The sequence below is a fragment of the Mobula hypostoma genome, chromosome 20, assembly GCF_963921235.1.
Source record: "Mobula hypostoma chromosome 20, sMobHyp1.1, whole genome shotgun sequence".
In the NCBI taxonomy this organism is placed as follows: Eukaryota; Metazoa; Chordata; class Chondrichthyes; order Myliobatiformes; family Myliobatidae; genus Mobula; species Mobula hypostoma.
The window spans coordinates 53,568,563-53,592,524 of record NC_086116.1 but is presented as its reverse complement, the minus strand read 5'-3'; the positions used below and the strand labels follow the sequence as shown (position 1 = coordinate 53,592,524).

General features: G+C 43.0%; 1 protein-coding gene across 6 annotated transcripts in view; it reads right to left on the bottom strand.

Annotated features, from left to right (window-relative positions):
• Positions 1-23,962, bottom strand: part of shank3a (SH3 and multiple ankyrin repeat domains 3a) — a 1,110,717-nt gene that overhangs the window by 1,003,608 nt on the left and 83,147 nt on the right. For 5 of the 6 annotated variants that reach the window (XM_063072946.1, XM_063072949.1, XM_063072951.1 and 2 more), the window contains one exon: positions 4,800-4,854. The exons of the other annotated variant lie outside the window; for it this stretch is intronic. The gene's annotated coding sequence lies outside the window, so the exon portion shown is untranslated. The remainder of the gene's footprint in view (positions 1-4,799; positions 4,855-23,962) is intronic. 6 annotated transcript variants of the gene reach the window in all.

Genomic DNA, 23,962 nt, shown 5'->3' with positions numbered 1-23,962 from the left:
AATTCTAGACAACTGCAAGTCCAATGGAATTATACTGTACAATCATACTGATGAAGGACATTAACAAATTGATGCCGTAAATAACATGACTATCAACTATTCAATAGGACCTGTAACTCACATTTCACAAATATACCCATATCTCTCAAAATCCTTAGTGTCAAAAAATTAGGAATACCAGTCTTCAATAACTTCAATGATTAAGTAATTACAAACATATGGCTTGGAAAATTCAGAAACTCTTGATTGAATATTTCTTCCAGATATATTGTTTTTCCATGTCAAATTCATTGCATTTTTCACCCTGAGAGGAGAAGGCCTTCTCACAATCACATAAAAAAACATCAAAGCAGTTTTGAACACAGCATGAAAGAAATTTATTTCCTACTTTTGAATATTTCTAAACTGAACTGTCAGCTGAAATGGTCTCAAAGCAAGTGAACGTTTCTTCTGGTGATGGCCAAATATAGACTCATTCATGGTCACTGCCCTTTCTGTCAACATTACTGACACAGGTCAGACAAGCTAGGCATGGTAATTTGTCTAAATTTGTCTTACGATGGCAGCGCATAGTTAATGATGACATATTCTATCAAGTTTGATACATGGATAGCGTATGACCAATCTGATATTGATGTGTTTGTCCCCTAAATATGTGCCTAAATCTCACCTGGTTGTATTGTCCCCTAAATATGTGCCTAAGTCTCACCTGGTTGTATTGAAGGTGTCTATTGTGTCTGGTTCACATATTGTTTCCATCTCCCATGAACACACTTCTTACTTCATTTTAAGATTTAACTATTTTGGATTAAAACAAGCATCATATCTTGACATCAACTCAAAGCTCAAGGTTAGGGAAAGTTAGTTTCTATTCCACAGATCTCACTGTTAGAGATTCCTAGACCTGATAGTGCATTTTCAGTTTTGAAGATAATCCACAGAAACCCAAAACTGCTACTGAGATCTCTCAGTCAGTTTCACCAATTTTCCATTGATGGATTATAGACAAGTACAATAGCTGCTACAAACGTTTGTATGGGATGAGGTCAATTAATCTCTTGGACCTTTTCCCCAGCTAACCTCAGTTCAGTTCTATGTTCCTCCATTGCTCTTCCCCTTGCTTTCTTTGCCCAGCAAAACGAATCATTCCTAGCCTTGTGGGCTCTATGCATTTGAAAAAGGGAGTTTCAAATTTCTATGTCCTTCATGTCTCAATCTTGTTCCTGAATAGCCACCTCCTAATTTTAATAAGGATGGGAATGCTGGGACTTGCCCCTTCCCATGGAAGTTTTGCATTTTACTGTGAATTCAGCTCAATTAAGTGGTGGCAACTTCTATCCTGCTACCTATGCTGATGTCCACCTGAGATGTCTGATAGACTCCTTATGGAATCTGGTATGGCTGTTTGAGCTTCTCAGCTGTTAGAGTAGGAATTCTCCTGTTGAGGATCATGATCCACATTCAACTAAATGAGATTCACTCCCAGGAGAAGGTAAATTGTTATTACTCACTTCATCTACTTCAGTTAATTAACGGGATTCATTGACTTTGAGTGCAATCTTTTCATGTTTTAAAACAAGAAGAAAAGCATTTTAAGTATTTTTTACATGTTCCAAGAGTTATTGAGCCATAAGCAGTCATTTACTGGTGCCAATTACATGTGCTGAGATGGTTGTACAGTGCTCTAGGCCATGTTAAAGTGCTGGCGGGCAGGCATCCAGCTGAAGATGGTGTGTGGCAGAGGGGGCAGCTGTCCAGCTATTTTGTCCAACAAGACATCTGCCCCATTATGTGCAGACACAAGATGCTGGAACCTGGAACTACATGTGGTCTGCTGGAGGAACTTGACAGATAAAGCAGTGTATGGGCAGGGACCGTAGGGTAAGGAATTGTCAATGTTTTGGGTCAAAACCCTGCATCAGGACTAAGAACAGAGAAGAGAGAAAGTCAGTATGAAGAAAAGAAGAGAGGTGGTAAGCCATGGGCCAAAGGATGATGGCAGATAGAGCCAAGTAGGGAAGCGAAGGTGCAGTTGGGAGATGGCGGAAGGTATATGTTAGATGGAGACGAACACAACATGAGAAAGACAAAGCCAGAAAGGGCCAGAGGAGGTGGAATTCCTGGAGGAAGATTATTAGGAGCAGAAAGACTTCCAGTGCTGGAAAACTGATAAATAAGGTTATAATGGGAACTATTAGGGGAGAGGTAAAATACAGGTGAAACCAAGACCCAGTGGGGGAAATGTGTGAGTAGCAGGTGGGTGAACAAGAAAGGACAAGAGAAAGGAGACAGAACAGGGGGAACCAGAGGAGGATCGGATGGGGGAGAAAGGTGGGTGGAAGAGAGAGTGGGCTGGGGGAGAACTGGAGGTGAGGGTTACATGCAATTGAAAAATTAAAAGTTCAAACACATGGGTTGTAGACTATGAAATGTTGTTCCTCTAGTTTGTATTGGACCACTCCTTGGCAGTAGAGAAGGGTGAGGATGGATGGCCATTGTGGGAATGTGAAGGGGAATTACAACAAAATGTAACTGGGAACTCAGGTTAGTCTTTATGAACAGAGTGCAGGTGTTCTGCGAATTGGTCGTCTGCTTCTGTCTTCCAATTGCACATTCCATCCCCCACAACAACTTCCACAAATCTGGCCCTATCCAACCATCCCCCTACAACCCCTATGCCTGGGCTAGAAATCACCTCTGGCCATTTTCTCCCCCTCTCCTCTAAATACCTCAACACTCAGTCCTGAAGGAGAGTTTCAACCTGAATCACTGACTATTCCTTTCTCCTCACAGATGCTGCCTAACCCATTGAGTACCTCAAGTAAATTGTTTGTTGCCCTGTTAAACGTGTTCTTCTCAATTCCCCTGCCGTAAACCTTGTAAATCCATTTATCATTTTAAAAATCTCAATCTTTTCACTTTTTATTCTTATGTATGTAAGGGAATACAAGGCAAGTTACTGCAATTCATCTTCACAACTGAAGTAACATACTTATAACTTACAATTTTTGCAACAATGTGGTTCTTGTAAATCTATACTGGGCGCCCTTCAAGGCCAGCATATTGGCATGCAGGAGATGTACAGGAGTGAGATATACTGGCTGGTTGAGTAATGTTATTACAACACCTTGCACCCCACATCAATAGGACTAAGGAATTGACTGTTGGCTTCAGGAAGGGAAAGCTGAAGGAATACACATAAGGCCTCATCAAGGGTTTAGAAAAAGGAAGGGTGAGCAGTTTCAAGATTCTAGATATCAACATCTCTGAAGATCTATCCTGGGCCCAACATATTGATGCAATAATGAAGAAAACATGCGAGTGGCTGTACTTCATTAGGAGATTGGGGAGATTTGGCAGGTCACTAAAGATTCCAGCAAATTTCTACAGACGTACAAGGTTGAATTTTGAGTTCAAGTGCTGAGAGGTAATGTTACAGCTACATAGGACCCTGATCAGACCCCTTACGTACTGTGCTTAGTTCCGGTCACCTCACTACAGGAAGGTTGTGGAAACTATAGAAAGGATGCAGAGGAGATTTACAAGAATGTTGCGTAGATTGGGGAGCATGTCTTATGAGAATAGGTTGAGTGAACTCGGCCTTTTCTCCTTGGAATGACGGAAGATGAGGGGAGACCTGATTGAGGTGTATAAGATGATGAGAGGTATTGATCATGTGGATAGTCAGAGGCTTTTTCCCAGGGCTGAAATGGTTAACACGAGAGGGCACAGTTTCAAGGTGCTTGGAAGTAGGTACAGAGATGTCAGGGGTAAGATTTTTTATACAGAGAGTGGTGAGTGCATGGAATGGGCTGCTGATGTTGGTGGTGGAGGCGGATACGATAGGATCTTTTAAGAAACTCCTGGATAGGTACATGGAGCTTAGAAAAATAGAGGGCTATGTACTGTGCTGTAGGTTTGATCTGTTCTATTCCTGTATGTACTGTGGAGAGCACTTAACGGTCTGGTATAGAGGGGCAACTGCACAGGATTGAGAAAAGCTCCACGATCGGGAAACTCACCCAGCTCCATCACAGGCACGCCTCCCCACCCTCAAGGACATCGTCAAAAACTGCTGCCTCAAAAATGTGGCATCCATCGTTAAGGATACCCAGCAGCAGGGACATACCTTCTTCTCATTGCTACCATCAGGGAGGAGGTAAAGAGACACTCTCAGAGTTTTAGCAACAGCTTCTTCCACTCTGCCATCAGATTTCCGAATGAACTCATGATCGCTACCTCAATATTTTTGTGCTCTTTTTGCACTACTTATTTAATCTAAAGGCACAATCTAAAATGGATTCTGATCAAGATTCTGCAGAAAAGCTTCTTCTGCCTTGTATTCACTCCACTTAAGATAAAGGACTAAATTCCATTTGCCTTTTGCAAACAGAAACAAAGTGAAAGTTTGGTACAGTACAACTAACTCAAATGTTTCCTAGCCTAGCTGGTGTCCATCAGCTGAGTTGTCACAAAGACATAAACTTTTAGAGATGAAAAATACATTTACTGACTCTCAAATCCTTCTCATCAAAGCATTTGTTAGTCTATTTTATCCATGTCCTGCTGTGATTTATTTCTGCATCTATACTTCCTGCACTATTTCTGTTCAGAATGCAGATTTCTGCCATTGTCCTGGTCTTGCCATATTTTGGAATATCAGCTGAGACTGTCAAACTAATCAAGAGAGGAGCAAGTGTAACTCAGTCACCCAGACAATTTCATTCTTTGACTTATGTTACTAGCCAATTTGCCCTCTGGCTCAACACAACCAACAAATTGTTTTTTTTTGCTCTTACCTCAGAATAGCATGTGACAAGATAGACTGATCTTCTTGGTCTGTTGTCCCTTAGCCTAGAAATATGAAGATAATCAAGAAATGAAATAATGCAATGTAATTACAGTGATGGTTAATCTTACTCTAATGAACTTTGGCTGCCAATGGCTTATCAATGGATTGTTCTCTTGCAACAACCTTTTTCTACCCTCTCATAAAGTCCTTTCTCAAGAGGTGTACCAAATTATTTTTGTGTACAACTCACAACACCTAGCTTTCTGAATTAATTTCTGTCAAGCATTCTACGAAGAGGAACGAGTCAATTTCTACCCTGTCCTAAATCACTGCAAGAGTGGCTTTTGCTTAATTGAGAAACTAAAATCCATACATTGGATTAAACTACTTTTGATGTACTATTACAATTGGGCTGGAACAAAATTGGATTCAATGATCAAAAAACCATGAGATTATAAAATGAATTTTTGATCAAACACGTTAGGGTATTCTATACTCAGAGAAGTTAAGACCTGAAGTTTTCAACAGGATCACAATCAGTTCAGTATAGTTGCTGAAAAGTAGAGGAGGGTGTCACTCTTTAAGGCTCATCCATGTTGGTTGCCGCAAGAGAAAGGCTATGCTTTGCTGATCTCCTGCATGATTAGCAAACCCTGAACAAAACAGCAATACCAAAAAGATGTGTCAAGGTGGCTGCTAAACACTAAAACCCTCATGCAGCTTCAATCTTATAAACACAATTAAGCAAACACACAGATATTTATGCCAACACACAACACACTCTCCTGCATTCAGTACCATTCCCCCCAATACATCCTCCCCACAGAGCCAATGACGTAATATCCTTCATATCTGCTTTACAGCGAGGAATAGGAGAGAAGACACTGATATGAAGGATGAGGGATTATCCTCTCATGTCCTGTGTTTCATCAGGCCGGATGAGGCAATTCTTCTGCTCTTTGATAGAAGCCATAGAGGTGCAAAAAATGAAATGAGTAGATATTATATGAAACCTGAAATATATATTCATTAACGTTGTGTTTCATTATGATATTATCCCCTTCGAGCTTATCTGTAATGGACATCTTCATCATAAGAGCAGCTTTGAAGAGGAACTGAAGTGGAACTAACTTCCATTTTGACTTGGCAATGTATGAGGAGGCTTTCTTCCTTCCAACTGGACAATACAAATCAGAGTAGGAGGAGCAGAAACAACTTGATGAAGAAGTAGCAAGAAGGAGGAATGCAAGGAAATGATGAGGAGGGTTGAAGATGTTGTTGATGATGACAATATAAGTGTACTATTATACCTGATATGCCATGGTACCAGGACCGAGTGAAACAGATTAGAGGAGCAAGCATCAAAATGGGTATACCATCCTCTTGTGGGTTGCAGGCTGACCAAATGCAAGAAATGAGAAGAAGCTCTGGAAAGAATCTGCTGCTCTGAAGCTGCGAACCACATGACCTCCACTTCGGAAGTTATGGGTAGCTTTTTTATGCTGGACTTCAGCAATAGTACATATTTAACAACGGCACAACTTGGTTAGTCAGGGCATCAAAGGTTATGGGGGAAGGCAGGAGAATGGGGTTGAGAGATATAGTATAATAAATCAGCCATGATGGAATGGCAGAACAGACTTGATGGGCCAACTGTCTTATGGTCTATCACATAGAACATCTGGAGTGGCAGTGGAGCCAAAGATGGAGAACTTGCGAAGAACCCGTGCAAACTCTATTCAATCTCAGGCTGAATCAGCTGGAGGTCTTGCTTCAGTCACATGGGGACAAATGGAAGTCCACACAAAGAGCAATCTGTCACCAGGGAAAACAGGATGATCTCACTATGTAGTAGCACGTCATTCGTTAGCAGATTGTTGTTCTCAGTGAATGCAAAGCACGGAAACCGTGACGAGTTCACAGTCCAACAAGACCCAAAAACTGCCATACACGAGCAGCTAGCAGTTTGCATAAACACAGAAATGGTGTATGTCTGCACACTGTTGTCTTTCAGGTGCAGAGTGATGTCACACAAGCAGATCTCTCTTTACAGAGAAGAAATGATGCTCATGAACTTTTCTTTTCTACAATTACAGTTATGTGTTCCCTGCCCCGTTCTCACTCACGTATGATGAACTCAGCTCAGATTACATGGAGAAATGACTTCATTATTATGACATGTACCAAGATACAGTGAAAAGCTTGTCTTACATACTGTTCATATAGAATTGATCAAATCAGTACACAGTGCATGAGATAGACAAGATAAAAACAGTAACAATGCAGAATAAAGAATATAAGCTAAAGAGAAAGTGCAGTGCAGGTTCAGAAGAGAAAAGAGATTAGCTTTATTTGTCACATGTACATCAAAACATCAAAACACACAGTGAAATGTGTTGTTTGTGTCATTTGCAATGTGCAAAGTGTTGCCACACTTCCAGTGCTAACATAGCATGCCCACAAATCACTAACCATAACAGAAACAAGAGAAATTCTGCAGATGCTGGAAGTCCAAGCAACACAAACAAAATGCTGGAGGAACTCAGCAGGCCAGGCAGCATTTGTGGAAAAGAGTACAGTCAACCTTTTGGGCCGAGACCCTTTATTAGACGAGGAGTCAGGATTAGAAGGTGGGGAGGGGGAGGGGAGAGAGAAACACAAGGTGATAGGTAAAACCAGGAGGGTTAGGGGTGAATTAAAGAGCTGGAAAATTGATTGGTAAACAGATATAGAACTGGAGAAGGGGAAATCTGATAGGAGATAACAGAAGGCCATGGAAGAAAGAAAAGGGGAGAGAAGTACCAGAGGGAGGCAATGGGCAGGCAAGGAAATAAGGTGAGAGAGGAAAAAGGGGATGGGGAATGGGGGGGCATTACCGGAAGTTCAATAAATTGATGTTCACGCCATCGGGATGGAGGCTACCCAGACGGAATATAAGGTGTTGCTCCTCCAACCTGCATGTGGCCATGGATTGACATGTCGGAATGGGAATGGGAAGTGGAATGGACACTGAGTGATCCCACTTTTTCTGGAAGATGGAGTGTAGGTGCTCGGTGAAGTGATTTCCCAATCTCTCTCAGGTCTCACCGATATGCAGGACGCCACATAAGGAGTACCGCATACAGTAGGTGACCCCAACAGGCTCACAGGTAAAGTGTCGCCTCACCTGGAAGGACTGCTTGGGGCCCTGAATGGTAGTGAGGGAGGAGGTGTGGGAGGAGATGTAGCACTTGCTCCACTTGCAAGGATAAGTGCCAGGAGGAATATCAGTAGGGAGGGACGAAAGGACAAGGGAGTCGAGTAGGGAGTGATCCCAGCGGAATTTAGAAAGTGGGGGGAGGGAACAATGTGCTTGTTGGTTGGATCCCGTTGGAGATGGTGGAAGTTACAGAGAAGTATGTGCTGGACTTGGAGGCTGGCAGTGTGGTAGGTGAGGACACGAGGAACCCTATCCCTGGTGGTGTGGTGGGAAGATGGGGTGAGGGCAGATGTTTGCAAAATGGAAGAGATGTGGTTGAGGGCAATGCTAATGGTGGAGGAAGGGAAGCCCCTTTCTTTGAAGAAGGAGGACATCTCCTTTGTTCTGGAATGAAAAACCTCATCCTGAGAGCAGATGCAGTGGAGACAGAGGAATTGGGTGAAGGGGCTGGCATTTTTACAAGAGGTTGGAAAGAGGTATATTCCTTAAAATGACCTGCAAATTTGAATCTTTTCATATGATTATTCTCTAATGAAGGGTGGAACTCCAGTGAGAAAGCTGAGAAAAATGAACACTATCGAATGATAAAATGAATTGTGCTCCATTAACCAGTCCTTGACAGTCCCTCTAATCATCATGCAGAACATAACCATTTATTTATTTTTATTTAGAGATACAGCACAACACCAGGTCCTTCCAGCACATCAAGCTGACACCACCCAGTTACACCCGGACTAATATAGGTTAGCAATTGTAATGCATTTTCCACTGGGAGACATGGCAAGGAATATGATGATGATGTGAATGTATGTTTGCAACAGGGAACAATCAATTGTATTGATTTGACTTAGACAGTGTTGTGCTTCTTTAGAGTTGATGACATTACACTTACCCAAGCACATACAGAATATTCTAACACATTGTCAATTTATGCCTTGGAGATTGAGGAGAGGCTTTCAGGTGTTAGCTGGTGAGCAGGACATTGAGCTTCTTACTTGCTCGTACAGCCATTTTGGACATGACTGGTCTAACTGTCCTTATGATTAATGGAGACCAAAAGAATACTGAAGATGAGAGACCCAGCCATAGTAAGATCATGGAATGCTAATAATAGATGATTCAACTCTTGGAAAAGGTAACTATCTGTGGTGCGAATTTAACTTCACACTTAAAACACATAAGCAAATTAAAATGCATTCATCTTCTCTGAACAATTCCAACAATGAAGTGTTTCTCTTTGATGAAGATTGACTGCAATTTTACCAAGGTTCCTCAAAGTCAAGAACAGTAATTTCATGGAAAATCACACACCAATTAACTGGATCAACCTTGTCCTGCTTATTGTATACAGGACATGCCTGTACCAATTTTGTAATTCTACTAGAACAGCTTGGGTAGAATTCTGACTAATTTTAGAGAATAAGTCTTCAGTTCTGCAGCTGAGATGTTATTTAGTACCTAAAACTTTGTTGTATTCAGTGGCCTCAGTTATATCTTGATGTCAGATGGAGAGAATCAAATTAGCTGAAGACTGGCTTTAGTCATGGTAGATATATCACATGGAAACTGAAATGATCATCCAATGGACACTTCCAACTTTTCATAATTATGAATGCTTTGCTCTTATCCTTAATGTCAGATGGTGTAGAGCATCCTTGTAGCCATCACCCTCAACAATAAGTACTCCATTTTGAGTACTGTTGGGGGGAATGACCTACCTGGAGGAAGCAACAGTGGCCGTGCCCCTGGCACTGAGTTTGACCATGTGGCTCAGAAGGGTAGGGAATGGAAGAGGATGACAGCAGTATTAGGGGACTCTGTAGTCAGGTGAACAGATAGGCAATTCTGTGGACGTGAAATGGAAACACAGATGGAAGTTTGCTTCTCAGGTGCCAGGGTCCGAGAGATTTCTGGACACGTCCACAATATCCTGAAAAGGGAAGGTGAGCAGCCAGAAGTTGAGGCACATATTGGTACTGATGACATTGGAAGAAAAAGGGAGGAGATCCTGGGAAAAGAATATAAGGAGGAAGCTGAGAAGAAGGAACTCAGGGGTAGTAATCTTGGAATTGTTATGTGTGCCATGCAACAGTGAGGATAGGGATAGAATGAGGTGGCAGATAAATGCATGGCTGAAAAATTGGAGCAGGGAGCAGGGATTCAGATTTCCGGAAAATTGGGATCTCTTCTGGGACACGTAGGACCTGTACAAATCAAGATGGGATCAATATTCTTGTGAGCGGATTTACTAGAGCTGTTTGGAGTGGTTTAAACTAATATGGCAGGGGGATGGGAACCAGTATGATAGAGCTGAGGATGAGCCAGCAGGATTACAAGTAGATGATAGGTGTAACATGAATGTAAGGAAGGACAAGCCAATAATTGGGTACAAATGTAGACAAAGCAAAGAGTTAAATTGTACAATAGAGGCAAAATTCAAAAGGGCGAAGAATACAGGACTGAAGGTGTTGTATTTCAATACACATGGCTTTCAGAATAAGATTGGTCGGTGTGACATTGTGGGCATCACTGAGTTGCGGCTGAAAGAAGGCCATAGTTGGGAGCTTAACATCAAAAGGACAGACAGGAAGGCAGTGGTGTGGCTCTTTTGGTTAGAAATGGAATTACATCTTTTGAAAGAGAATGTTGAACCCTTTGGGTAGAGTTAAGAAATTGCAAGGGTAAAAAAACTATTATGGGAATCATATATAGATCTCAAAATAGTAGCCAAGATGTGGGGTTAAGATTGCAAAGAGAGCTGGAAAGGGTATGCAGTAAGGGTAATGACACAATTGTAATGGGGGACTTCAATATGCAAGGGGATTAGGAAAATTAGGTTGATGTTGGATTGCAAGAGAAGAATTTGTTGAATGCCTTCAAGATGGCTTTTTGAGCATCTTGTGTTTCAGCCTATTTAGAGAAAGGCTATCTTAGACTAGGTGTTATGTGATAACCCAGATCTTTTGAGGGAGCTTTACGTAAAGTAACCTTTAGGAGGCATTGATCATAATATGATTGAATTCATACTGTAGTTTGGGAGGGAGATGCACAATGCACATGTATCAGTATCGCAATGGAATAAAGGGAATTACAGAGGCATGAGAGAGGAGCTTGCCCAGGTGGATAGGAGGAGGATACTGGCGGGGATTACAGCAGAGCAGAGATAGCTGAGGTTTTTGGAAATAGTTCAAAAGGCACAGGATAGATATCTCCCACAGAGAAAGAAAATCTCAAATGGCAGGGGTAGGCAACCGTGGCTGACAAAGGAAGTTAAGAACTGTATAAAAGCCAAGGAAAGGGCATATAAGACAGCAAAAGTGAGTGAAAATTTTGATGATTGGGAAGCTTTTAAAATCCAGCAAAAAGCAACTAATGCTATAAGAAGGGAAAAGATGAAATATGAGGGCAAACAACAGGAATTCTGCAGATGCTGGAAATTCAAGCAACACACATCAAAGTTGCTGGTGAACGCAGCAGGCCAGGCAGCATCTGCAGGAAGAGGTGCAGTCGACGTTTCAGGCCGAGACCCTTCGTCGGGACTAACTGAAGGAAGAATGTGTAAGGGATTTGAAAGTTGGAGGGGGAGGGGGAGATCCAAAATGATAGGAGAAGACAGGAGGGGGAGGGATAGAGCCAAGAGCTGGACAGGTGATAGGCAAAAGGGGATACGAGAGGATCATGGGACAGGAGGTCTGGGAAGAAAGACAAGGGGGGGGGGACCCAGAGGATGGGCAAGAAGTATATTCAGAGGGACAGAGGGAGAAAAAGGAGAGTGAGAGAAAGAATGTGTGCATAAAAATGAGTAACAGATGGGGTACGAGGGGGAGGTGGGGCCTTAGCGGAAGTTAGAGAAGTCGATGTTCATGCCATCAGGTTGGAGGTTACCCAGACGGAATATAAGGTGTTGTTCCTCCAACCTGAGTGTGGCTTCGTCTTTACAGTAGAGGAGGCCGTGGATGGACATGTAGGAATGGGAATGGGATGTGGAATTAAAATGTGTGGCCACTGGGAGATCCTGCTTTCTCTGGCGGACAGAGCGTAGATGTTCAGCAAAGCGGTCTCCCAGTCTGCGTCGGGTCTCGCCAATATATAAAAGGCCACATCGGGAGCACCGGACGCAGTATATCACCCCAGTCGACTCACAGGTGAAGTGTTGCCTCACCTGGAGGGACTGTTTGGGGCCCTGAATGGTGGTAAGGGAGGAAGTGTAAGGGCATGTGTAGCACTTGTTCCGCTTACACGGATAAGTGCCAGGAGGGAGATCAGTGGGGAGGGATGGGGGGGACGAATGGACAAGGGAGTTCTGTAGGGAGCGATCCCTGCGGAATGCAGTGGGGGGGGAGGGAAAATGTGCTTAGTGGTGGGATCCCGTTGGAGGTGGCGGAAGTTACGGAGAATAATATGTTGGACCCGGAGGCTGGTGGGGTGGTAGGTGAGAACCAGGGGAACCCTATTCCTAGTGGGGTGGCGGGAGGATGGAGTGAGAGCAGATGTACGTGAAATGGGGGAGATGCGTTTAAGAGCAGAGTTGATAGTGGAGGAAGGGAAGCCCCTTTCTTTAAAAAGGAAGACATCTCCCTCGTCCTAGAATGAAAAGCCTCATCCTGAGAGCAGATGCGGCGGAGACGGAGGAATTGCGAGAAGGGGATGGTGTTTTTGCAAGAGACAGGGTGAGAAGATACCCTGTCTCTTGCAAAAACGCCATCCCCTTCTCGCAACTCCTCCATCTCTGCCGCATCTGCTCTCAGGATGAGGCTTTTCATTCTAGGACGAGGGAGATGTCTTCCTTTTTTAAAGAAAGGGGCTTCTCTTCCTCCACTATCAACTCTGCTCTTAAACGCATCTCCCCCATTTCACGTACATCTGCTCTCACTCCATCCTCCCGCCACCCCACTAGGAATAGGGTTCCCCTGGTCCTCACCTACAACCCCACCAGCCTCCGGGTCCAACATATTATTCTCCGTAACTTCTGCCACCTCCAACGGGATCCCACCACTAAGCACATCTTTCCCTCCCCCCCCCCTCTGCATTCCGCAGGGATCGCTCCCTACACAACTCCCTTGTCCATTCGTCCCCCCCATCCCTCCCCACTGATCTCCCTCCTGGCACTTATCCGTGTAAGCGGAACAAGTGCTACACATGCCCTTACACTTCCTCCCTTACCACCATTCAGGGCCCCAAACAGTCCTTCCAGGTGAGGCAACACTTCACCTGTGAGTCGACTGGGGTGATATACTGCGTCCGGTGCTCCCGATGTGGCCTTTTATATATTGGCGAGACCCGACGCAGACTGGGAGACCGCTTTGCTGAACATCTACGCTCTGTCCGCCAGAGAAAGCAGGATCTCCTAGTGGCCACACATTTTAATTCCACATCCCATTCCCATTCTGACATGTCCATCCACGGCCTCCTCTACTGTAAAGATGAAGCCACACTGAGGTTGGAGGAACAACACCTTATATTCCGTCTGGGTAGCCTCCAACCTGATGGCATGAACATCGACTTCTCTAACTTCCGCTAAGGCCCCACCTCCCCCTCGTACCCCATCTGTTACTCATTTTTATGCACACATTCTTTCTCTCACTCTCCTTTTTCTCCCTCTGTCCCTCTGAATATACCTCTTGCCCATCCTCTGGGTCCCTCCCCCCTTGTCTTTCTTCCCGGACCTCCTGTCCCATGATCCTCTCGTATCCCTTTTGCCTATCACCTGTCCAGCTCTTGGCTCTATCCCTCCCCCTCCTGTCTTCTCCTATCATTTTGGATCTCCCCCTCCCCCTCCAACTTTCAAATCCCTTATTCACTCTTCCTTCAGTTAGTCCTGACGAAGGGTCTCGGCCTGAAACGTCGACTGCACCTCTTCCTAAATATGAGGGCAGTCTAGCCAATAATATAAAGCAGAATACCAGAAGTTTTTCAGTTATATATGGAATAAAAGGGAAGTGAGAGTTGCTATTGAACCACTGGAAAATGATGTTGGTGAGGTAGTAGTGGAGGACAAAGAAATGGCAGATGAACTCAATGGGTACTTTGCATCTGTCTTCACCGTGGAAGACACTAGCAGTGTTCCTGAGGTCATGAATGTCAGGGAGCGGGGGTAAGTGCCATTGTTATTACAAAGGAAAAAGTGCTAGGCAAACTCAAAGGCCTCAGGAAGGGTAAATCACCTGGATGAAATGGACTACATCCCAGTCCTGAGAGAAGTTTCTGAAGAGATAACGGATGTATTGGTCATGATCTTTCAAGAATCACTTGATTCTGGCATGGTCCTGGAGGACTGGAAGATTGCAAATGTCACTCCACTCTTTAAGAAGGGAGCAAGGCAGAATAAAGGAATTTGTAGCCCAGCTAGTCTCACCAGAGTGGTGGGGAAAGTGTTGGAATCTATAACAAAGGATGAGGTTTCGAGGTACTTGGAAACTAATGATAAAATAAGTCAAAGTCAGCATGGTTTCTCTCATGGTTTGTCTGACAAATTTGTTAGAGTTCTTTGAGGAAGTAACAAGCAGGGTGGACAAAGGAGAGGCAGTGGATGTCATTTATTTGTGTTTTCAGAAGGTGCTTTATGAGGCTGCTTAACAAGATAAAATCCTCTGGCATTACAGGAAAGATATTGGCATGGATAATGGAATGGCTGACAGACAGGAAGCAGTGAATGGAAATGAAAGGGACCTTTTCTGATTGTCTGCTGGTGACTAGTGGTGTTCCTCAGGGGTCAGTATTGGGATCACTACTTTACGCATTGTTTGTCAATGATTTAGACAATAGAATTGATGGCTTTGTGGCAAAGTTTCTAAATGATACGAAGATAGGTGGAGGGGTAGGTAGTGCTGAGGAAGCAATAACATTGCATCAGGACTTAGACAAATTGGAAGAATGGGCGAAAAAGCGGCTAATGGAATACAGTGTTGGGAAATGTATGATAATGGATTTTTGTAAAAGGAACAATAGTGCAGACTGTTATCTAAATGGGGAGAAGGTTCAAACATCAGATGTGAACAGGGACTTAAGAGTCCTCAAGCATGCTCCCAGAAGGTTAATTTACAGGTTGACTCTGTGGTAAAAAAGGCAAATGCAATGTTGGCATTTATTTCAAAGGGAATAGAATATCAAAGCAAGGAGATAATGCTTTGAGATAGTGCCTTTATACTACACTAGTCAGACCACACTTGGAGTATTGTCAACAGTTTTGGGCCTCATATCTCAGAAAGGATGTGTTGTTATTGGAGAGAGTCCAGAAGAAGTTCACGAGGATGATTCCAGGAATGAAGGGGTTAACATATGAGAAGCGTTTATCAGCTTTGGGCCTGTACTTACTGGAATTTAGAAGAATATGTGGGGATCTCGTTGAAACCTACCAAATGTTGATAGCACTAGATAGGGTGGATGTGGAGAGGATGTTCCATATGGTGGGGGATCCAGAACTAGAGGGTACTGCCTCAAAATTGCGGGGAGACCTTTTAGAACAGAAGTAAAGAGGAACTTTTTTTTAGCTAGAGAGTAGTAAATATGTAGAATGCTCTGCCACATACTGCGGTGGGGGCCAAGTCCATGCGTATATTTAAGGCGGAAGTTTATCGTTTTCTGATTGGTAAGGGTATTAATGGATATGGCAAGTAGGCAGTTGTATGGGGTTGAGTGGGATCTGGGATCAGCCATGATGAATTGTAGGAGCAGACTTGATGGGCTGAATGGCTTAATTCTGCTCCTATGTCTTATGGTCTTGTGTGTTAGTCACTGGAGCGGTTGGTCTTGCCCTCATTAGGGACAAGGATTCTCTTTGAAGCTCCTCTTTCCATTAGTTGCTTATAGCTCCATTCATGACAGTACGTGAGAGGACTGCTGAGCTTCAATCTTACCAATGGTTACAAGAACTTCTCTCTGTCTATTGCATGTTTTTGTTGTTTCCACTCCAGTGTTTTATACTATAAAATTAAAACCAGTACTTTTTTTAAAAAAATCTGCATTTTATTACAGAACCCATAGAATGTCTCTGAATTGTTACTTTGGGCTTCTGGATTACCTGTCTGATAAATCCACTGTCGTGCCACCACCTTACCATACATCATTCTTGACTCCACTGGGTAAAATGCCAAATCAGAGCCACTGATGTTGAGTAACAGGCAAAAAGTCCAGTCTCTCAACCATTATTTACACATGCAAAGTAGACCTGCTCTGAGGAAACAAAAATGTGCACAGAGCAAAATACAAAAATATTGCAATTAGCCACTTAGGTAATTAGATCAGTGGTTCATTCACTGACGAGCTATAATCAGCGCTACAGGATGTAGAGAAATATTTGTGTCCCTTGCCTGATTCTTGGTGCATATTGCGGTGCAGAGATTTGGCCTGCACTGGGCATAATGACTGTGTAGCTTTTTCTATGATGGACACCCTTAAAGCTCATGCAGATTATGTTTTCTTCTGTTCAGTTAGGAAAGGTGGTTAATGATATTGAGCTGGGACACCCTCTGGTGGCCCTTCTACTCTTTCTGGACTTCACGCTCTTTACTTGTAGCCCACAGGCTCTGGGTCAAAATGTTGCTCCTCCTTTGGCATCAGATGCTCCCTGCAGTTCATAAGATTGTGCACAATGCCACACAATATGACGAAGTCTCCATATCTGCTTGGTGTGCTCTGCAGGGTGCCATTAAACAGATATAAAACATGGATTCTTATTTTTCCATGACCCTCTGCATATTTTGATGACTCTCTGTTTCAGCATTTAGCTGGAATGCAAACAAGTGCGAAAAGCCAAGACAATAAACTATAGCCTCTGTCCTGGGCTCTTTTGTGTTATTGTTCTCCAAAATAAATAACAGGGAAGGAGTCATCAGTATATACATTTGACTTTTAATACAATCATGTATGATATAGTTATAAAAGTGTCAAATTTTACATAGAGTAAAATATGATGCTTTCCCTAAAATAACAAACACAAATGGTTACCATAGAGACAAGAGATTCTGCAGATGCAGGAAATTTTCAGCAACACTCAAAAAATGTTCGAGAAGCTAAGCAGGTCAGGTAGTATATACGGAGGGGAATAAACAGCAAAGAAGAAGAGTCTCATTCCACAACGATGACTGTTTATTCCCCTTCATTAATACTGCTTGACCTGCTGAGTTCCTCCAACACGTTAAGTGTGTGCTGTCCAGATAGTTACCAACTATCTACGAAGATTATGTTTTTTGACAATCTTTTATTTTCTGAGTTTGCCTTAACCACAAAGGAATCTTGGTCAACCCTGAACTTTCTCTTCCTAATGCACCTCATTCTGGTACATTACCTCCTCTAATTGGCTCTGTGTCATCTGAATTATTTCAGGGCTCCTGTATCTGCTGAGCAGTGCCTTGTCCAGCAAAGCTCGAATGATGGAACTAATCCTGTATCTCAGCTGTTGGGGTATCCTGCAGATTACACTATCAACCATTATCTTCTTGAGCACGCATGCATAGAGGAAATTAGATCATTCACCCATGTAGCTTTTGACTCCAAGGACTTCAACAATCTTTCCACAGCTCTACTTTGCAAATCTTTCATGGCCTGGCATTTATAGCACAATCATAAGATCATAAGACATAGGAGCCGAATTAGGCCATTCGACCTATCAAGTCTACTCTGCCATTTCATCATGGCTGATTTATTATCCCTCTCAACCCCATTTTCCTGCCTTCTCCCTGTAACCTTTAATGCCCTGACTTTTATACCTCTGCTTTAAATATACTAAATGACTTAGCCTCCACAGTCGTCTGTGGCAATGAATTCCACAGATTCACCACCCTCTGGCTAAAGAAATTCCTCATTATCTCTGTTCTAAATAGACGTTCCGCTATTCTGAGGCTGTGCCCTCTGATCCTAGGCTCACACACCAGAGGAAACATCCTTTTCACATCCACTCTATCTGTGAACCTCCTCTGGACCCTCTCTTATGGCTGCATATCTTTTCTTAGATAAGGTTCTCAAAATTGCTCACACTACTCAAAATGCAGTCAGATTAGTGCCTTATAAAGCCCCACCATCACATTCTTGCTCTTATATTCTGGTTCTCTTGAAATGGATACTAACACTGCGTTTGCCTTCTTTACCACTGACTCACTCTGCAAGTTAACCTTTGGGAAATCTTGCACTCCTTTTGTTCCATTGATTTTTGAATTCTCTCTCCATTTACAAAATAATATATGCCTTTGTTCCTTTCCTACACTATATTTCACTTGCCATTTCTTTACCCATTCTTCCAATCTGTCTAAGGCCTTCTGCAGACTCCTTGCTTTGTGAACACTACCAACCCCTCCATTTCTCAAGATTTCCTCTTGAGAAAATCATTCTGACTTTGGCCTACTTTATCAGATGCCTCCAAGTGCCTCGAAACTTCATCCTTAATAATGGACTCCAACATCTCCCCAACCTCTGAAGTGGCCAGGCTAACTGGCGTACAATTTCCTTTCTTCTGCCTTTCTCCCTTCTTAAAAAGTGGTGTAACATATGCAATTTTCCAGCCCTTCAGAACCATTCCAGAGTCGAGTGATTCTTGAAAGATCATTACCGATGTCTCTGCAATCTCTTTAGCTACCTCTTTCAGACCCCTAGGGTGTTCTCTATCTGGTCCAGGTGACTTATCTACCTGCAGACCTTTCAGCTTCCCAAGGACCTTCTCCTTAGTAATAGTGGCTACACTCACTTCTTCCCCTGGGCACTCTCAAATTTCTGACATACTGCTAGTTTCTTCCACAGTGAAGACTAACACAAAATACTTCATAGGTTTATCTGCCATTTCTTTGTCCCCCATTACTACTTCCCCAGTGCAATTGTCCAGCAGTTTGATATCCATTCTCACTTCTCTTTTACTCTTCATATATCTGAAAAAAAAGTGGGACTCTCTTTTATGTTATTGGTTAGTTTGCCTTTATATTTCATCTTTTCTCTCCTTATGGGTTTTTTAGTTGTTTTCTGTTTTGTTTTGGATTGTAAAAGCTTCCCAGTCCTCTAATTTCCCACTAATGTTTCCTATTGTATATGCTCTGTCTTTTCCTTTTGTGTTATTGCTGACTTCCCTCATCAGCCAAGGTTGCATCATCTTCCCTTTAAAATAATTCTTCATGTTTGGGATGTATCTATCTTTCACTTTCCAAAGTTCCCCCAGAACCTCCAGTTTTGCTGTTCTGCCATCGTCCCTGCTAGTGTCCCCTTCCAATCAATTTTGGACAGCTCCTCTCTCATGCATCTGTAATTTCCTTGACTCCACTGTAGTACTGATACATCTGACTTTATCTTCTCCCTCTCAAACTGAAACATGTCCCTGGACTTGAGACCATTTCTACCTCCGCGAGTCACCTTCCAAATTGAACTGCATAAAACCCAGCCATGATTACAACTGTTGATGCATCACTATCTTGTGAGGGAATATTCTTTGTTGGTATAGGCTGATTCCGAACACATATGCAACAATAACCATTGATGCATCATCCTCTAAGCTGAGGAATATCTTTTACGAGCATGGGGTGGTCCTTCACACAAGCTGCTTCAACCATTGATGCATTGTCTTTTTAGTGAGAAAATGTCCTGTGATAGAGAACATAAACTTCACCAAAAGCAGCTGATAACTCATGCACTGCTTGATCTTTTATCCCGCAACTGTCACTTCATTGTTTTCTTCAATGTGTGTGGGTGAGACAGACAGGAGCCTTTTAGATGATGGAGGCCATGGGGCCATTCTGACATTCTGTTAGAGCAAAGAAATTGGACAAGCTGTGCTGACCTGAAAGATGGACCATTATCAAAGACCACTTCTTCCATGTTGAGTTTTCACAAACACCCCACTGCGTTCTAACTTGTATTGTTGCTCCTCCATACACCATCCAGTTGACATTAAATAGGTTGAGTTCCTCCCGCAATTTGTGTGTGTTGTTCAGATTTCTAGCATCATGCAGATTTTCTCATTTGTGATGAAATAGTTTGAGTTCAGAGACAAATAAGAATGTAGCTCTGCTTTCCACTATAAAAGGTTCATACTGCACCAAATGGTATTGAGGGGGGAGTTGTAGGAGCCTCCTGTATATTGGTGAGACCCGACATAGATTAGGAGACCACTTCACCGATCACCTACACTCTGTCCACCAGCAAAAGTGGGATCTCCCAGTGGCCACCCATTTTAATTCCACTCCCCATTCCGACATGTCAGTCTATGGTCTCCTCTACTGCCACTGTGAGGACACACACAGGTTGGAGGAACAACACTTATATTCCGTTTAGGTATCCTCCACTATGATGGTGTGTACATCAATTTATCAAACTTCCGGTAATGCCCTCCCTCCCCCTTTCATCGTTCCCCATTCCCCTTTCCCTCTCTCTCCTTATCTCCTTAACTGCCCATCACCTCCCTCTGGTGCTCCTCCCCCCTTTTCTTTCTTCCAAGGCTTTATGTCCTCTCCTATCAGACTCCCCCTTCCCCAGCCCTGTATCTCTTTCACCAATCAACTTCCCAGCTCTTTACTTCACCCCTCCCCCTCCTGGTTTCACCTATCACCTTGTGTTTCTTCCTTCCCTCCCCCCACCTTCTAGTTCTGACTCCTCATCTTTTTTTCTCCAGTCCTGCTGAAGGGTCTCGGCCTGAAATGCCTATGATACTCTTTTCCATAGATGCTGCCTGGCCTGCTGAGTTCTCCAGCATTTTATGTGTGTTGCCTGGATTTCCAGCATCTGCAGATTTTCTCTTGTTTGTGATTAGACTGCATCTAGAGTAGTGCATTCAGTTCTGGTTACTTCAGATGTGGAAGCTTTGGTGATGGTGCTGAAGAGGCTTACTAGGGTGCTGCCTGGATTGGAGAGTGCATGCAATACAGTAGGCTGGACAAACTTGGGTCAGTTTCTTTAGAACAACAAAGCAGAGAACTGATGGGATTTTATTTATATTTATATGATTTTGACCTGATAAAAATTTGTCATGAGAGGCCTAGAAAGAGTAAAACAGTCAGTATCTTTTTCCCAGGGTCTAAATGACTAATACTTGAAGGCATGCATTTCAGGTGAGAGGGGCTAGTTCAAATGAGGGTGCCTGGAATGCAGTGTCTGGGGTGCCAGTAGAGGAAAATAAGATAGCAACATTAAAGAGGCTTTTAAATAGGCACATGAATATGGAGAGAATGGAACAATATGGACTCTGTGTAGGCAGACGGGATTAGTTTAGTTAAGTGTTTAATTACTAGCCTGTTCCTGTGTTGTGCTGTTCTATCCTCTGTGTTGTAACATATCAGTATTCTGTTTTGGTTTGGTGCTTGTTTAAATCCACTCACTGAATCTAAAACATTTAAAAATAAATAGTTGAATTGTCTAAATCCCTGCAGCACCCTGAATACAATACTGATATTTTCAAGGCTAGCGGCTGTTCACGGAAACCTTTGCAACTCAAACCATGCAGTACAAGAGATTCACTTTAAAGTCTGGGTGATCCTTTTTAATTCCTTCATTGTAATCATTCATTTTGTACAACTGTGCTTCCCTTGTTAGTTAACTTAAAGGGCTCAGTGGAGGCATTAATAACCAAATAAATGCTGATCATAACTTTGCCTAGATGTAAACTAGATTTACATTGTATCTTCAATAAAATTAAAACAATGGAGGGAGAGGAGCTCAGAGAATTTACCTACTCAAGTAATAGAGTTGTGACTTCATTAACTTTACATTTTTAGGACATCAGTCCAACTACTTGATCTCTTCCTATAGTTATTCTCTGTATATTCTACCCAAGCGTGGTTTGAGCTGGTCATCTAAATCTCCTGCCACAACCCACTTAATCTTTTTCTATGTCTCATAAACTCATTAGCATACTTCAGAAAGGGAATAAGTTATCACTATAGTTATGTTACTAGACAGGTATTATAGAAAACAATGAGCAGAGGGCATAGATTTAAGCCAATTAGTTGATGGACTGAAAAGGATTGAAGTTAAAAAAAAAGAGTACATCGACTGGTGGGGGCCTAGAATCCATTGCTGGAAAGGATGGTGGAAGTAGAAATCCTAAATCCACTTTAAAAGTGTCCAGAGGAGTAAATCAGATTCACCTGAGGACTAGGAGAGTAATGCAGATTCACCTGCAGGACACTGAACTCGTACAGCAAATCAGAATAACCTGCAGGACTGGGACTCTGGACTAGGAGAGTAATGCAGATTAACGGGCAGGACACTGGACTAGGAGCGTAATGCAGATTCACCTGCAGGGCACTGAACTCGTACAGCAAATCAGAATAACCTGCAGGACTGGGACTCTGGACTAGGAGAGTAAATCAGATTAACCTGCAGGACACTGGACTAGGAGCGTAATGCAGATTCACCTGCAGGGCACTGAACTCGTACAGCAAATCAGAATAACCTGCAGGACTGGGACTCTGGACTAGGAGAGTAAATCAGATTAACCTGCAGGACACTGGACTAGGAGAGTAATGCAGATTCACCTGCAGGGCACTGAACTCGTACAGCAAATCAGAATAACCTGCAGGACTGGGACTCTGGACTAGGAGAGTAAATCAGATTAACCTGCAGGACACTGGACTAGGAGAGTAATGCAGATTCACCTGCAGGGCACTGAACTCGTACAGCAAATCAGAATAACCTGCAGGACTGGGACTCTGGACTAGGAGAGTAAATCAGATTAACCTGCAGGACACTGGACTAGGAGAGTAATGCAGATTAACCTGCAGGACACTGGACTAGGAGAGTAATGCAGATTCACCCGCAGCACACTGGTCTCAGATGGTACCTAGATTAACCTTATTTCCATATTTTTCCTGACATGAACATAATTGTTTTTTCTCTATGCAGTAAACTTGTATTCTATTCACAAAATATATGTGCAATACTGTGCTTGAATCACTGCTAACAACCAGAACAATTTAACTTTGTACTGTCTCTTAAGGGAGTGGAAATCGGTTAGGCAGCTTCCAAACTGCAGCTGTCATCACCAACCTCTCGATTCAGCGAGGATTGGGTAGTGAGTGATGGTTTTGCCAGGAAAGCGCAACCTCCACATTAAGTTCTTTTCAGTCCCATGTTCACTCAAACTTTGTACAACTCTGTCCAACTTACTTAAATCTTAAATAAACATTAATTTCCCAAGGAGGATGAAGGAAAGCTCTGATTTATATTGACTTGTTCACACTTTTCTGTTGTTGACTGCCACTTATCTTCAGTCACCTGTAATAGTCTGGTCCTGGCTTTTTTAAATCATTTAAATTCTTGGGCCAGCTTCAGTTGTTTGAGTGGGGAAAGACAGTTTATGGACTGAAGGCCTTTCATATTCAGCTATGTATTAAAGCTCAAGGTCCCTGTGTTCATCAGCATTCCTTATGCCCACCATCCAGGCCATGCTCTGCTCTTGTTGCTGCCAACAGGAAGAAGTTACAGGAACCTCAGGACCCACACCACCAGGTTCCAGAACAGTTATTACCCCCAACAATCACCCAAAAACTGAAATGTTCTCACAATCTATGGACTCACTTCCATGGAATGTGGTGTCCATGTCTGTGGCGGCCAGTGCGATCATGTTTGCGTTGTGTGCTGGGGCAGCAGGCTGAGGGTAGCAGACACCAACAGAATCAATAAACTCATTCGTAAGGCCAGTGATGTTGTGGGGATGGAACTGGACTCTCTCACGGTGGTGTCTGAAAAGAGGATGCTGTCTAAGTTGCATGCCATCTTGGTCAATGTCTCCCATCCACTACATAATGTACTGGTTGGGCACAGGAGTACATTCAGCCAGAGACTCATTCCACCGAGATGCAACACAGAGCGTCATAGGAAGTCATTCCTGCCTGCGGCCCTCAAACTTTACAACTCCTCCCTTGGAGGGTCAGACACCCTGAGCCAATAGGCTGATCCTGGACTTATTTCCTGGCATAATCTACATATTACTATTTAATTATTTATGGTTTTATTACTATTTAATTATTTATGGTGTAACTGTAATGAAAACCAATTTC